General features: G+C 39.0%; 1 pseudogene; it reads left to right on the top strand.

Annotated features, from left to right (window-relative positions):
* The first annotated feature begins 640 nt into the window (after positions 1–640).
* LOC136329935 (small ribosomal subunit protein eS26 pseudogene) overlaps positions 641–13,992 on the top strand; it is a 34,599-nt pseudogene continuing 21,247 nt past the window's right edge.

Genomic DNA, 13,992 nt, shown 5'->3' with positions numbered 1-13,992 from the left:
GCAGTCAGAGCCTCCAGTGTAATCAGGCGGGGCTGGGAGTCAATTGTTGTCAAGGTTACTGTTTTTAGCACCTAGCAATCAGTTGGACCTCTCAACCCAGGCTTTCCACACTTTGTAGCCTGTTTTGGCTGGGAAGAAGACGTATTAGTTGCTGCTCACTGTATAGATCTTAACATTTGCCACATCCCTTTTTTTAGCGTATATCCCTGAATATGAAGGCTCTGTCAATCAGAAGTTGCCCCCACCCCTTTAGCGAGAGGCACTAAAAAATATCACTCCTCTTGTCTTGGATCACTGAACTGAGAGAGATCTTATCAATTAGAGCCCCTTGGGTGCACAGATTTCGTGGGTTAAGCTAATTTCAGTGATTGGATCCGCAGCTGTGTTCCAGAAAGTATTTCAAGCTGCCGGTGCACCCCTCCCCCAACGCTTGATTGTTAGCTTGAATGGCTGAGCGAGGTGTCCCGCCCACAGAGAGAATCTCCAGAGTAGGGAAGATAGCTTTGGCGCCCTTTCTGCTTGCCTTGCCGCTGGTGGCTGGGGTGCACTGGGTGCATGGGAGAATGGGGCACTCTGGGTGTGCGGGCTAGTGGGTGCTCTGGGTGTGTGGGCGAGTGGGACATTCAGGTCATGCGAGCAAATGGGGTGCTCTGGGCACCGGTGGCTGGGGACTCTCACTCGAAGTACGCGGGCCGCTAGGGAAGCTGCTGGTGCAAGGGAGCTCACTCTGCAACCGGACCGCGGCACGGAGCGTGCTCGCACGGTTTCTTATGGCATGCCGGCGGCTGCTGGCAGCACTCAGGCTGTTGCTCCCCGAGTGTGGGCGGGCAGTTGCATGCATGGGTTGACTCACCACAGGTGTATTCCCTCCTCGGCTTGAATGAATGTCCGTGCGGTAGTTAGCTTCCTCCACACCTTCAGCTCCGACCCGTCTCTCAGATTCAAGTTATAACAGTCCTTTCGCTTTCAGTGTGTGTGGAACTCCGGAATGCTCCGAGGATAAGTTTTTCTGTTTCTAGTTGATAAATTTGTTGAGATTTTGGGGAGATCTGTTGGACGCGCTGCTCACAGCACCATTTCCGTGACGTCACTCTAGTCAAATAATTTTTGATAAAGGGGCCAACAACGCACAATTGAGAAAAGAAAGCCTCTTCAACAAATGGTGCTGGGAAAACTGGAAAGCCACATGCAAAAGAATGAAACTCAACTACATCTTGTCTCCTTGTACAAAAATTAATTCAAAATGGATCAAAAACCTAAATATAAGACCTGAAACAATCAAGTACATAGAAGAAGACATAGGTACTCAACTAATGGACCTGGGTTTTAAAGAGCATTTTATAAATTTGACTCCAAAGGCAAGAGAAGTGAAGGCAAAGATAAATGAATGGGACTACATCAGACTAAAATGTTTTTGCTCAGCAAGAGAAACTGACAACAAAATAAACAGACAGCCAACTAAATGGGAAATGATATTTTCAAACAACAGCTCAGATAAGGGCCTAATATCCCAAATTTACAAAGAACTTATAAAACTCAACAACAAACAAATAAACAATCCAATATAAAAATGGGAAGAGGACATGAACAGACACTTCTCCCAGGAAGAAATACAAATGGCCAACAGATATATGAAAAGATGCTCAGCTTCTTAAGTTATTAGAGAAATGCAAATCAAAACTACAATGAGATACCACCTCACCCCTGTTAGATTAGCTATTATCAACAAGACGGGTAATAGCAAATGTTGGAGAGGCTGTGGAGAAAAGGGAACTCTCATCCACTGTTGGTGGGACTGTAAAGCAGTACAACCATTATGGAGGAAAGTATGGTGGTTCCTCAAAAAACTGAAAATAGAACTACCCTATGACCCAGCAATCCCTCTACTGGGTATATACCCCAAAACCTCAGAAACATTGATACATAAAGACACATGTAGCCCCATGTTCATTGCAGCACTTTTCACAGTGGCCAAGACATGGAAACAACCAAAAAGCCCTTCAATAGAAGACTGGATAAAGAAGATGTGGCACATATACACTATGGAATACTACTCAGCCATAAGAAATGATGACATCAGATCATTTACAACAAAATGGTTGGATCTTGATAACATTATATGGAGTGAAATTAGTAAATCAGAAAAAAACAAGAACTACATGATTCCATACATTGGTGGGACATAAAAATGAGACTAAGAGACATAGACAAGAGTGTGGTGGTTACCGGGGGTGGAGGGGAAGGGGGACGCAGGAGGGAAGGAGGAGAGGGGGAGGGGGAGGGGGAGGGAGAGGGGCACAAAGAAAACTAGATAAAATGTGACGGAGGACAATCTGACTTTGGGTGATGGGTATGCAAGATAAGTGAATGACAAGATGATCTGGACATGTTTTCTTTGAATATATGTACACTGATTTATTGATGTCACCCCATTAACATTAATAAAAATTTATAAAAAGAAAATTTAAAGAGCTGTTTTCACCTAGTCATCTCTAGGTGACTAGTTTATCTTGTATTCTTCCAGGGGAGACAGACTAAGGAATAACAGATATCTGAACTGGCCAGCAAAAATAGAAGAACACAGAGAATGCAGATTACAGAGGCAGTGGAATGCTAAGAGCAAAGAGAGAACAAAAAGGAAAAGGAAGAAATACTTAGGAAAAGAGGGTGAGACAACAGAGAATGAAGTGAGATCTATAGTAATGTTTCCCAAGATGAGGGTGAGTGACAATTGATAGAGGACGCACACAACTCACGGTTGTGTGGTCCTTTCATTAGCTGAACTGTGGCTACACAACTCTAGGCCAAGAGAAAGGGCAAGGAGAGAAGACTGAGGCATCAGCAGGGTTAGACAGCCAAGATGTAGAGCATGATAATTGTCATGATCTCTTAAACCACAACTGCCCTCTGTCAGCTGGCCTCTCTTGGGAAGTGGTACCATTTACACGCAAACTGTTTTTAGTGATGGTGGTGGTGGTGATGACAACTTTCATTTAGGATCTTAGCTGGCTTTCATTCAGGTTCTTAGCTAGAACTGTCTGCCTCAATGAGGCCCAAGCTGTTTTCATACCTCATTAATGCTTATTTGCAATGAAGCATTACTAAAAATAACCCATGGAAAGCATTTTAGAGGTAGCTGATAAAATGAAAAGCAAAATTAAATGATTAAGAGTAACTTTCATCTGAACATGGGCAAGTCACAGACACTTTTTATGCCCTCATTTCATTTGCTGAACACCTTTCATTGGAGTACATCATGTCTATGACTAGGAGCTAACCTTATAAGTAGATAAAGACAGTAGAATGCTGCCAAAGTGGTAGAATTCAAGTAACTTCCCTTGACCCAAAAATATCTCCTTTGCCCAGACATAAACATAAATCTCAAACAATCTGTCACTAAAGATCTGTTCCTCTGGACTTCTCAGCAACCAGATATGCACTTTTAAAATGCAAATGCTTCTAGATTTTTATCAAGCTATCTTTGTATCCTAAAAGAGCTGTAGTTTTATTTTCTGACATTTTTGGCCATGTTGAAGAGGGATCCTGGCTACATGAAATGATTAGTCATCTGAAAAATTGGGGTGGCACCAAATAAAGGAAAAGGCATTTTAAAAACTAAAACATAAATAAAAAGGAGCAGCAAGCTCCCCAAACAAAAGTCATTCATTTCAAGATTTTGCTTAAGACTGACTAATTCTGGGTTGTTCTAAAGATTTAGCACTAGACTAAGCAAAACTGCAGATTCAAAGAGGACTCAAAATAAAGTACCTCCTGTAGCTCCAAGGAGAAAGAGCACCCACTGCGTCCCAGTGGTCAAGCTCAGCTGCCTCTGCTACCACGCAAAGCAGGGAGATGAATGGTTTGTCTCCTCCCAGTATTCCTAGATCTCAGTTTTGTAGCCACAGAATTGCTAGAAGGAAGTAGTTGGGGACTTCCAGTAGGGGGACCAGGACCTATGGCAGAGGAAACAAAACATACCCTCCATCCCATCATTGGCACCCTCATCACCAAAATTCCTCCTCCATTGCCAAATTGCTTCTCTAGAAAGCAAGGACCCAGCAATCACAGAGAGCACAGAAAGGGTGAACATCTTTCGAAGGACCAGATGAAGGTGCCAGCAAGCTTTCAGCAGTTTTTTTTTAAATTCTCTCATGCATCATAGAAAGCAAAGAGAAACTTGTTTGAGCCATGAACTCCTGGAGAGGAAATAGGCTAGCCTTCGACAGACCTGGATAGAGTTCAACACTTGGTTAAAAGACAATTACTTATTAGTCAGCTGCACAGGCTGAGAAGGATCAACAGTCAACCTAGCTTCTCACCTCAGATAGACCACCAAAATTTATCACTGGGTGCAGAACAGACCCCATGGCTCAGTCATGCTGTCCCTGACAAATATGACAAATAGTATGAATGTCTATTCTGCTTGCTCTTCTTTAGCAGCTGGAAAATCACTGTCTGTCACTACCACAGTTACTTTGTGTGTGCATATGTGTAGATGCATGTGCATGTGTGTTAATATCTAACTATATACAGATACACACAGGAACAGGGATATCCCCAGCAAGACTACTTACTACATTTCTGTGTAACATGTCTTTTTCTCCACCACTGTATATACACTGTCCAGAGAAATCAGACTGAGTCATGGCATGGGAGGCATCATTTTGAGTATCTTTATTTTCATAATTAAGAAAGGTTATGTTAGTAAGGTTAGAAGATGCTCTTCTAAGTCTGTTTCTCTTCCCCCCACACTATCTACATCCCCACCCACCACTCTCCCTACATCATATATAATACTGCATCTCCCAATGTCTGTCATTAGCCCAATCTAGGACTTACATTTTCACTCAGGTTTTAGATGTGGTTCAATTAATGTTGAAATGCACATGAATTCTCCCTGATCTTGCCTCTCTCTTCTGTGGTCCACATGACTCTGCTGTGACAGTTTCAAGTGTTCCAGTGAGCATTTAGCTACTGCCTTTGAAAAGTCTTAAGTCAGGATGAACTACACCCTGATGGGAGGGGAGTGGCAGGTCACAACTGTCCTCTCCACAGTAAGACAGCTCTACAGATGACAAAGGTCATCATCTAGATAAGCAGCTTTTTGAGACCAGTAAAGGATCACAGGAAGTCTGTCACTTAGTTTCATATTCGACCAGATGGCAAACGTGTGAATTGCTCTTTGAAGTCACCATCAGGTTGGATGGTATTTTCCTCAGACTCCCCAATGACACTGAAGAATGTGCACATGTCTATCTCTTCTGTGCCTATGAGTCTCTACAAATCCCTCGTGGGATGATTTTTTAATGGTTCACATGTACCATCCACCTGCTCACAAGACTGTAAAGTCAGTATGTGTTCTTGTCTATGTGATCCTTTAGGAACAAGGGGCCATTTTTAAATGCAGGGTAAATGACAAAATCTCTCCCCAAATAGTTTATGAAAGGAAAGGAAAAAAACTAAAAGGATATTGTTTTTATAAGTCAGCCTTAGGGGAAAGAACACAAAATGATTTTCAAAGATAAAGCTCCTAGAAGAAAACTGTGTATGTACTTATTGGAATAATATACTTCTTGGTGTGCTCTTCAAATTATGTGAATAACTACAGATAAAACAGTGATGCAGAAAGACTTCCTTCAAAAGTGCTACTTAAGAATCTTAAACCCAAAAATTAAAATTTAAGCATATTAATTAATGCCTTTTCACATCCCTTCTGTCCCATTTCAGACTTTAAAAATATATATTACTATGAGACAGAGATACTATTTAACATCAAAATGTCTCATCTTACTATAGAGATATACTATTATTTATTCATTGATTAGATTTGGTAAAAGATTTCTTATGAATATTAGATTTTTTGGTGGCATTCATTACTATTGAGTAGGAAATCTCTAGTACTCTCTAAATATCTTTTAAATATTTAAAATATTTGCTACAAACTAGTTACAGATATCAAGGTTGTTGATAATATTAAACACAGCACACTTAATTGAATGTAAAATTACTGTCCTAGCCAGTTGGGTCAGTATATGGAGCATCAACCCAGCATATGGACATCCCAGGATCAATCCCCAGTCAGGGCACACAGAAGAAGTGACCATCCACTTCTCTCTCCCTTTCTCTCCCCCTCCTTTCTCTCTTCCCTGCCCACAGCCAGTGACTCCTTTGGTTCAAGCATTGGCCTCAGGCACTGAGGATAGCTTGTTTGATTCGAGCATAGAGCATGGACCTCAGATGGGGTTGCCAGGTGGATCCCAGTAGAGGTTTATGTGAGAGTCTGTCTCTCTATTGCCCCTCCTGTCATTTAAAAAAATTACTTATATCCTAGCCTACACAGAATACAGAGGAACTTCAGAAATATAAAGAGCAGTAATTTCTTGACCTTGACTTGAAAGACTGTTACTTGCTTTCCCCACACCCAATTCCACCCTCAACTCAAAACCATACTTAAAGTGAACTCCACTGGAAGTACAACATCATGTGGAAAGCAGTTTGAATAATAATTTCTCATAGATTCTTTGAAGTATAGGGCAGTGAGACTACCCTTTTCATTTTCTTAAAAATTTTAAGAAAGTTAAGAATTTGACCAAAATCCAAATCTACTCTATTGCAATTTGATAGTAATGGCAAGAAAAACTATCACATTCATATACAAGGCAATATATAGGAAATATTATTATGGGAGAAAAAAAACAAGACTGGAGGAAAATCTCTATTTAGAAAATGTATTACCAATAGATGCTACACTAAGCAAAATGAAATATGGGCTCCCTTCCCCACACACACTAAGACTTAGTAAACAGGAAGATGACGTCAGAGTAATGGCTGGGTAGGAAGCGATACTGATAAATCTCCCCCAAAACTCAACAAGATCTTCAACCAGAAACAGAAAAACCTATCCTTGGAGCCTCCAGATGTTTCTCAATACAAGCGAAGGTCGAGCGAAAAATTGGCTAAATATATAATCAAACCCCGAAGGAAATAGGGAGTTAGAAATGCTCTGCCTTCCTCACTAACCTAAACAGGGCAGTTTTCACTGGGAACTGAGAATATAGAAACTAAGGCAGGCAAAGGGGGTGAATAGATCCAGGCCGTGGCACAAACGGCCAAACCAAGCTGTGGCACAGAGATCCAAGCCAAGGAAAAACTGTTCCTGTGGCAACCCGGGCAATACAAGCTAACACTCGTGCCAAATCCAGACAAAGAAAGACAAGTGGGGCAGCCATTTTCCCTGATCCCCTGGTGGGCGCGCACAGATAGTGGGCGAGAGATTCCTTCGAAAGCCCTGGGAGTGGGCGCCCGTGTTATCCCACAGAGAGGCAGAGTCAGAGGCCTTTGTGTGGGCCAAAAGCCAAATCTCCAGACTGCCCCAGCGCCCTTAAAAAGCTGCGCACAGGGAGGGAGCGAGAACTAATTCCAACGCTGAAACTTTTCCGGGTGGGTGGGGGTTTCACACAGAAGGTGAAGCAGCCGGCCTGATAACCTGGTCTGCGCACACAGATAGTGAGCAAGAGATTCCTCCAAGTGCCTCGGCAGTGTGCGCCCCTGTTATCCCACAGAGGAGCAGAGTCAGGGGCCTTTGTGTGGGCCAAAAGGCGAATCTCGGGCCGACCCAGCACCTTGAAAAAGCCGCGCATGGGGAAGAAGCGAGAGCCAATTCCAACGCTGGAACTTTTCTATGCGGGTGGGGTTTCACTCAGAGTGTGAGACCGCTGGCCTGATATCCTGGTCTGTGCGTGCAGATAGTGAGCGAGAATTTCCTCCAATCGCCCTAGGAGTAGGCGCCCGCCCGTGTTACCGGACAGAGTGGCACAGCCAGAGGTATTTGAGTGGGCGGAAGCCCCGCCTAATTATGCTAGCAGCTCTGACTGACTGAGCCTTAACCAGAGCCCTGTGCTGAGTGGGAATAGAGTGAGGAGTTGTGAGCGCTTTGAGCCTCTTACTATCCAGGCAGAAGCAGCAGCAACCCCATAGCTGGATTATCAGGCTACTAATTGAGGAAGGAAAGACTAGGAGAAAGGCTCCAGGAACACGGACTCTCTCATTGGCGGAGCCTATAAATGCTAATGAGCCTCGACTGCCAACGAGACTAAAGCACAATACATGACATCGCCATAGAGACTTATCAACTGCAAACCTCTACCTGAGTGTGCCAAAGGGGCAGAAACCAGGGTACAGAGTCAGCGACCAGGAAGAGGGACAGAAAAGAAAAAGCAAGAAGATAACCTTTCAAAATCAAGAATAATCCAAAGACTTTATAACCTATCCCATTTTATTATATTTGTTCGTTTGTTTCTCTTATTTTCATTCTTGATTTCTTTTCCTCCTCCAATTTTGTCGATTAACTCTCTGCTGGTCTTATTCTCTCCTATCCTTGAACTACATTACCCATAAGTGTTACATCTCCCATTATCTTTTCTTTCCTCTTCCTTTCTCTCTATGAGGGTTGCACTCCAAAACCCTTAACTCTCTCTCTCTCTATCTCTATCTCCTTTTTTTTTTGTTTTTCTTCTTTTAGTGGTTCCCTCTTTTTCTCTCACTCTCTCTCTTTCTTTTCTTCCTCTATACTAGTTTCTTCCTTTGTCCTTTACATCTCCTCTCATTCAAACCTCAATAACGAACAAATTATCTTATCTGGGACTCAAACTTATGTTTGTGGCATTTTGGGGGGGGTTTTATTTCACCTTTTTAACTCACTAGCAGTGCTCCCATCCCTGGCTCTCCATTTTATCTAGTTCCTGTTCCCCTAAATACAATAATAATTTTTAATTTGTCCCCCCATTTTCCTGTTTCCCTCTTATTCCTCTCATGATAACTCTTAGTCAACCAACAACTAAAAGCAAATCATTTTATTCTTGACCCAAATTTTTTCCTTATTTGCTTTTTGTGGGTCCATACCTCCTTCTTTTTTCTATTTTTTTTGCCCCATTATTACTTTTCCCCAATTTAGGCCCTCCATTACAGGCATTGTTTGTTCTATTTAATACAATATATAATTCACAGTTCACCACAAGATTTTCTCAAGAAAGAGGGGAGAGGAGAGGAGAGGAAAAAAAGAGGGGGAGGAAATAATTTCCTTTTTTTAATTTGAATTTTATTTTATTTTTCTTTATTTCCTTATAAAATTTTTTTTTAAAAAAACAACTCTTTTCAATTTTTTAGTTTTTTAACTTTTTATTCTTTATTAAATCTCATTAATACTATCAACTAAACCACCCTCAGGTGCCCTTAAGGAAGAGAAAATTGAATATCATGGATACAAAAGAAAGAGAGGTAACACAGCTAGATGAGGAAAATCTATGGAGAAAAAATTTAATATATTGGAAACCTTGGAGCTAAATGACAGAGAATTCAACATAGAAATCCTAAAAATCCTCTGTGATATACAAGAAAACACAGAAAGGAAATTTAGGGAGATAAGAAAACAACTACATGAACACAAAGAATATATTTCAAAGGAAATTCAAACTATAAAAATAAATCAAACAGAGATGAAAAACTCAATTCATGAGCTGAAAACAAGGTAACAAGCTTAGCTAATAGAACAGCCAGATAGAAGGTAGGATTAGTGAAATAGAAGACAAGCAATTTGAGGCACAACAGAGAGAAGAAGAAAGAGACTCAAAAATTATAAAAAATGAGATAGCCCTACAAGAATTATCTGACTCCATCAAAAAGAATAACATAAGAATAATAGGTATATCAGAGGGAAAAGAGAGAGAAAATGGAATAAAGAACATACTCAAACAAATAATAGATGAGAACTTCCCAAGCCTGTGGAAAGAACTAAAGCCTCAAATTCAAGAAGCAAACAGAACTCCGAGTTTTCTTAATCCCAACAAACCTACTCCAAGGCACATCATAATGAAATTGGCACAAACCAATGGCAGCCAGGGAAAAGAAGAATACAACATATAAAGAAAGGCCCATTAGATGATCATCAGATTTCTCAGCAGAAACTCTACAAGCTAGAAGAAATTGGACCCCAATATTTAAAGTCCTGAAAGAGAGTAACTTTAAGCCATGAATACTACACCCATCAAAGCTATCCTTCAAATATGAAGGAGAAATAAAAACATTCACAGATACAGAAAAGATGAGGGAATTTATCATCAGAAAACCCCCACTCCAGGAATTACTAAAGGGGGTTCTCCAATCAGATACAAAGAACAAAAAAAAAACAAAGCCACAAGTAAAAGCTCCAAGAAGAACACAATGAATCCAAATTTAAACTGTGACAACAACAAAAAGAAAGGGGGGGGAGAGGATGGAGATTAACAGTAGCAAAGGACGATGGAGTGCAAAAGTACTCACAAAATAGTGCGCTACAATGAACAGAGTAGGAACCCTTTTCATTACTTAAAGGTAACCACCATTGAAAAAACCACCACAGAAGCACATGATTTAGAAAAGATAACAACAGAGGAAAGATGTATGGAATACAACCAAATAAAAACAAAAGATAGAAAAACAAAAGAGAAGGATCAAACAAGACACAAAACTAACAGAAAGCAATCTATAAAATGGCAATAGGGAACTCACAAGTGTCAATAATTACAATAAATGTAAACGGATTAAACTCACCAATAAAAAGGCACAGAGTAGCAGAATGGATTAAAAAAGAAAATCCAACTGTAGCTGCCTACAGGAAACTCATCTAAGTAACAAGGATAAAAACAAATTCAAAGTGAAAGGTTGGAAAAAAATACTCCAAGCAAATAACATCCAAAAAAAGTAGGCGTAGCAATACTCATATCTGATAATGCTGACTACAAGACAACAAAGTATTCAGAGACAAAAATGGCCATTTCATAATGGCTAAGGGGACCCTGAATCAAGAAGACATAACAATTCTTAATATATATGCACCAAACCAAGGAGCACCAAAATATATAAAACAGCTACTTATTGACCTTAAAACAAAAACTGACAAAAATACAATCACACTTGGAGACCTCAATACATCGCTGATGGCTCTAGATCAGTCATCCAAACAGAGAATCAACAAAGATATAGTGGCCTTAAACAAAACACTAGAGCACCTGGATATGATAGATATACAGGACATTTCATCTTAAAGTGACTGAGTATACTTTTTTCTCCAGTGTACATGGATCATTCTCAAGCACTGACCATGTGTTGGGCCACAGAAACAACATCAGCAAATTCAGAAAAATAGAAGTTGTTCCAAGCATATTTTCTTATCATAAAGCCTTGAAACTAGAATTCAACTGCAAAAAAGAAGAAAAAAATCCCACAAAAATGAGGAAACTAAACAACATACTTTTAAAAAATGAATGGGTCAAAGAAGAAATAAGTGCAGAGATCAAAAGATATATACAGACAAATGAAAATGACTATACGACATATCAGAATCTATGGGATGCAGCAAAAGCAGTGATAAGAGAGAAGTTCATATCACTTCAGGCATATATGAACAAACAAGAGAGAGCCCAAGTGAACCACTTAACTTCACACCTTAAGGAACTAGAAAAAGAAGAACAAAGATAACCCAAAACCAGCCAAAGAAAGGAAATAATAAAAATCAGAGCAGAAATAAATGAAATAGAGAACAGAAAAACTATACAAAAAATTAATAGAACAAGGAGCTGGTTCTTTGAAAACATCAACAAAATTGACAAACCCTTGGCAAGACTTACCAAAGAAAAAAGAGAAAAAACTCATATAAACAAAATCCAAAATGAAGGAGGAAAAATCACCACAGACACCGTAGACATACAAAGAATTATTGTAGAATATTATGAAAAACTTTATGCCACTAAATTCAACAACCTAGAAAAAATAGATAAATTCCTAGAACCATACAACCTTCCTAAACTGAGTCAAGAAGAAGCAGAAGGCCTAAACAGACCTATTAGTAGAGAAGAAATAGAAAAAAACATTAAAAACTTCCCCAAAAATAAAAGTCCAGGCCCTGACGGCTATATCAGCAAATTTTATCAAACATTCAAAGAAGACTTGGTTCCTATTCTACTGAAACTCTTCCAAAAAATTGAAGAAGAAGCAATACTTCCAAACACATTTTATGAGGTCAACATAACCCTCATACCATAACCAGGCAAGGATGGCACAAAAAAAGAAAACTACAGACCAATATCTCTAATGAATACAGATGCTAAAATACTAAACAAAATAATAGCAAATCAAATACAACAACATATTAAAAAAATAATACATCATGATCAAGTGGGATTCATCCCAGAATCTCAAGGATGGTTCAACATATGTAAAACGGTTAACGTAATACACCATATCAACAAAACAAAGAACAAAAACCACATGATCTTATCAATAGATGCAGAAAAGGCTTTCAATAAAATACAACAAAATTTTATGTGTAAGACTCTCAACAAAATGGGTATAGAAGGAAAATATCTCAACATGATAAAGGCCATATATGATAAACCATCAGCTAACATCATATTAAATGGCACTAAAATGAAAATTTTTCCCCTTAAATCAGGAACAAAACAGGGTTGTCCACTCTCTCCACTCTTATTTAATGTGGTACTAGAAGTTCTAGCTAGAGCAATCAGACAAGACAAAGAAATAAAAGGCATCCATATTAGAAAAGAAGAAGTAAAGGCATCACTTTTTGCAGATGATATGATCCTATACATCGAAAACCCCAAAGAATCCACAAAAAGACTACTAGAAACAATAAGTCAATACAGTAAGGTCGTAGGATACAAAATTAACATACAGAAGTCAATAGCCTTTGTATATGCCAACAATGAAACAATTGAGAACGAACTCAAAAGAATAATTCCCTTCACGATTGCAACAAAAAAAATAAAATACTTAGGAATAAACATAACAAAGAATGTAAAGGACTTATATAATAAAAACTATAAACCATTGTTAAGGGAAATTTAAAAAGATATAATGAGATGGAAGAATATTCCTTGTTCTTGGTTAGGAAGAATAAATATAATCAAGATGTCCATATTACCAAAGCAATATACAAATTTAATGCAATTCCCATCAAAATTCCAATGACATTTTTTAAAGAAATAGAGCAAAAAATCATCAGATTTATATGGAAGTATAAAAAACCCGAATAGCCAAAGCAATCCTAAAGAAAAAGAATGAAGCTGGGGACATTACAATACTTGACTTCAAACTATATTATAGGGCCACAACAATCAAAACAGCATGGCATTGGCTGAAAAATAGACATTCAGACCAATGGAACAGAATAGAAAGTCCAGAAATAAAACCACATGTATATATAGTCAAATAATTGTTGATAAAGGGGCCAACAACACACAATGAAGAAAAGAAAGCCTCTTCAATAAATGGTGCTGGGAAAACTGGAAAGCCACATGCAAAAGAATGAAACTGGACTACAGTTTGTCCCCCTGTACTAAAATTAACTCAAAATGGATCAAAGATCTAAACATAAGACCTGAAACAATTAAGTACTTAGAAGAAGACATAGGTACTCAACTCATGGACCTGGGTTTTAAAGAGCATTTTATGAATTTGACTCCAATGGCAAGAGAAGTGAAGGCAAAAATTAATGAATGGGAGTATATCAGACTAAGAAGTTTTTGCTCAGCAAGAGAAACTGATAACAAAATACACAGAAAGCCAACTAAATGGGAAATGATATTTTCAAACAACAGCTCAGATAAGGGCCTAATATCCAAAATATACAAAGAACTCATAAAACTCAACAACAAACAAACAAACAAGCCAATAAAAAAATGGGAAGAGGACATGAACAGACTCTTCTCCCAGGAGGAAGTACAAATGGCCAACAGATATATGAAAAGATGCTCATCTTCTTTAGTTATTAGAGAAATGCAAATCAAAACTGCAATGAGATTCCACCTCACACCTGTTCGATTAGCTATTATTAGCAAGACAGGTAATAGCAAATGTTGGAGAGGCTGTGGAGAAAAAGGAACCTTCATACACTGTTGGTGGGAATGTAAAGTAGTACAACCATTATGGAAGAAAGTA

Source organism: Saccopteryx bilineata, chromosome 3 (assembly GCF_036850765.1).
Source record: "Saccopteryx bilineata isolate mSacBil1 chromosome 3, mSacBil1_pri_phased_curated, whole genome shotgun sequence".
Classification (NCBI taxonomy): domain Eukaryota; kingdom Metazoa; phylum Chordata; class Mammalia; order Chiroptera; family Emballonuridae; genus Saccopteryx; species Saccopteryx bilineata.
Note: the sequence above shows the minus strand (reverse complement) of the source record. Positions and strands in the feature narration are given on the sequence as shown.